The sequence below is a fragment of the Lygodium microphyllum genome, chromosome 25, assembly GCF_053477565.2.
Source record: "Lygodium microphyllum isolate KBCC chromosome 25, Lygodium_microphyllum_v1.1.10, whole genome shotgun sequence".
Taxonomy (NCBI): domain Eukaryota; kingdom Viridiplantae; phylum Streptophyta; class Polypodiopsida; order Schizaeales; family Lygodiaceae; genus Lygodium; species Lygodium microphyllum.
In genome coordinates this window covers 953,345-955,890 of record NC_141159.1, presented here as the reverse complement: position 1 = coordinate 955,890, position 2,546 = coordinate 953,345, and the positions used below count along the sequence as shown (strand labels likewise).

At 37.9% G+C, this 2,546-nt stretch overlaps 1 pseudogene; it reads left to right on the top strand.

Moving 5' to 3' along the window:
- Positions 1-1,186: 1,186 nt before the first annotated feature.
- Positions 1,187-2,307, top strand: LOC148013828 (calreticulin-3 pseudogene; annotated as a pseudogene).
- Positions 2,308-2,546: the final 239 nt, after the last annotated feature.

Genomic DNA, 2,546 nt, shown 5'->3' with positions numbered 1-2,546 from the left:
TCTTTTTCTCTTCAACTATGTTGTTTCCTTCTTGTTTAGCCTTTTGTAGATGCTTATTGATAGTAGTTTTCCCAATTGCATAACAAAAACATGGATATCTTTAGAGAACACCACCAAAATAGGGCAAAAATTACAAAAGAATCTATATTGTCACCAAGAAGCTTGTTCTTCATGCTTTAATGAACCACATGAAGAAAAAGAACACTGAGAACAACAAATCTTTACGCAACATCACATAATGAATCTTCCATAGACTTATCACAATAAATCTTCAACATGTTCTTCATAAAAGCCATCAACAAGTCAAAGAAAACAAAGAATACTTAATGTTGAATGGAATTCATCACATAGTATTCATATTTTATCATTTTCATAGTCTTTTTCTCAATCTCTCTCATGTAGATACAATGTTTCTTCATAGAAATTGGCTATCTCCCATACACTATCTTTCTCACATATGCTCTCTCACAATAGTACATGAGAATAAAAAAATAGAAACTATTAATAATCATCTCTTGGCCGTGGATGCACCTCCCAAGAGGTATGTTCAATATGAAGAGTCATTAGAGCCGCTACACTGTCCTTTCAAGGCTCACTACTATCACTATCACTTTAGTTTTCACTTCAAGTCTTCATCAGCTACATCTTCACTTCTTCAAACTCTTTCTAGCTTATATTATTCCATTTTCAAGATTAGAAAACATCCTCAAGTTAAATATCCATCCATTAGAACACTTACAAAAGCAAATAGAAGACAACATAAGATATTTAGAAGATTAACATTACAATATAGAAGGTCTACATAAGGTATAAGAACCATATAGCTCAAACCAAAACCATTCCAAACCGTCAAAAACCATCATAATTTCTCAAACCACTCATCCACAATCATAACCTCTCAAATAGGAAGACAATAAACCAAAATAGAGGAAAAAATAGCCTTATCAGAACCAAATAAACACACCATAGAACACTCAATCAAAATCCATCATGAGCTTCTCAAACCTAATCAACCCATCCCAAAACACTTCCAAACCATCCAAAATCAATCAATCAATCATTCAACACTAGGAAATAATAAAAACAAGCCATCAGGCTGCAACATTTGAGGTGCTCTTTGCAATGGAATTTGCTTCTTCAACCCATGTCCAACAAATACAAGATCATTTGATCTTTCCATTTGTCAATGGCTAAGTTCAACATCAGGCTTGGTTGGACATTTCATTTGGCTACTTACCACACCCCAAAAATGCTAGAGCAGTTGATGCAGGTGAAGCAACTGCTAGATCATATACCATTGGATATTGCACATGGATATTGCCTGGCTGCTGTGCTGATTGGTGAAGTGCCATATAACTTCCCCAAAGAGGAATGGTTGCTTGCAGCCCATTACCCAGTTAGAAACTGTGAGAGCAGTAGTAGTTGAGATCAGAAGCCATAACCTTTGCAACGTCTGTAAGTAACTGGAAATATCTGAAGTTTGATGGTGGGCATTGATAGTAGAGGAAGAGGACTGATTATTGTCCACTCTTGCTCACACACTTTTACACCTTCATTATTCGGCCAGATGCATCATATTCCATTCTTGTTGACAACAGAGAATGGGAATCTGGAAGCTTCTACACTGATTGGGATATTTTGCCACCTCGAAAAATTAAGGGTGTGAATGTGAAGAAGCCTGCTGATTGGGATGATAGGGAGTGCATATTTGACCCTGATGCTGGTAAACCAGAGGGATATGACTTGATTCCCCCAGAGATCCCTGATCCAAATGCTAAAAAGCCTACTGATTGGGACGATGCAATAAGTGGTGAATGGAGCCCTCCTCAAGTCCCTAACCCAGATTACAAAGGTCCATGGAAAGGCAAGAAAGTAAAGAATCAAAGTTACAAAGGGAAGTGGAAAATTCCATGGATAGATAACCTAGAGTTTGAAGATGACCCAGATCTGTATGTTTTCAAACCTTTGAAATATTTTGGGATGGGAGCTTTGGCAGGTTAAAGCTGGTTTAGTCTTTGACAATATTTTGGTCTGCGATGATCCTGCTTACGCCAAGCAAGTTGTTGAAGAATGGATGACCCAGAACAAGGAGGCTAAAAAGGAATCTTTTGATGAGGCTGAAAAGAGAAGACTCAAAGAAGAGGAAGAGGACTGATTATTGTCCACTCTTGATTCAGTGGTAGAGCTTCCAGGGTCTTAATCCTCTGTTTGAGTGAGGGTCTTGATGCTCAGTTTAAGACTGATTTGGCACAATGTTAAGCTTGTGATGCGTTGGTTGTGTATGACCAAACCTGGTTTATCTGAGCATGACCTCACTTTGAATAGGTTGATCAAGCCTGAATACAACTATTGATCGCATGATAGACCTTGAGATGCTATCAGAAAAGGACATGCACCAAGCATAGTTGGAGCAGAGACTGAGAGGACTAAGAGTAATGCAAGAATGACGGTTTTACTAGAAAGAAGGTGAATCTCAGTAGTCAAATCTGCAAAGCTCTAAGGTTTCTTGACAATCTCTTTACATCACTCAGAGAGATTGACAGATC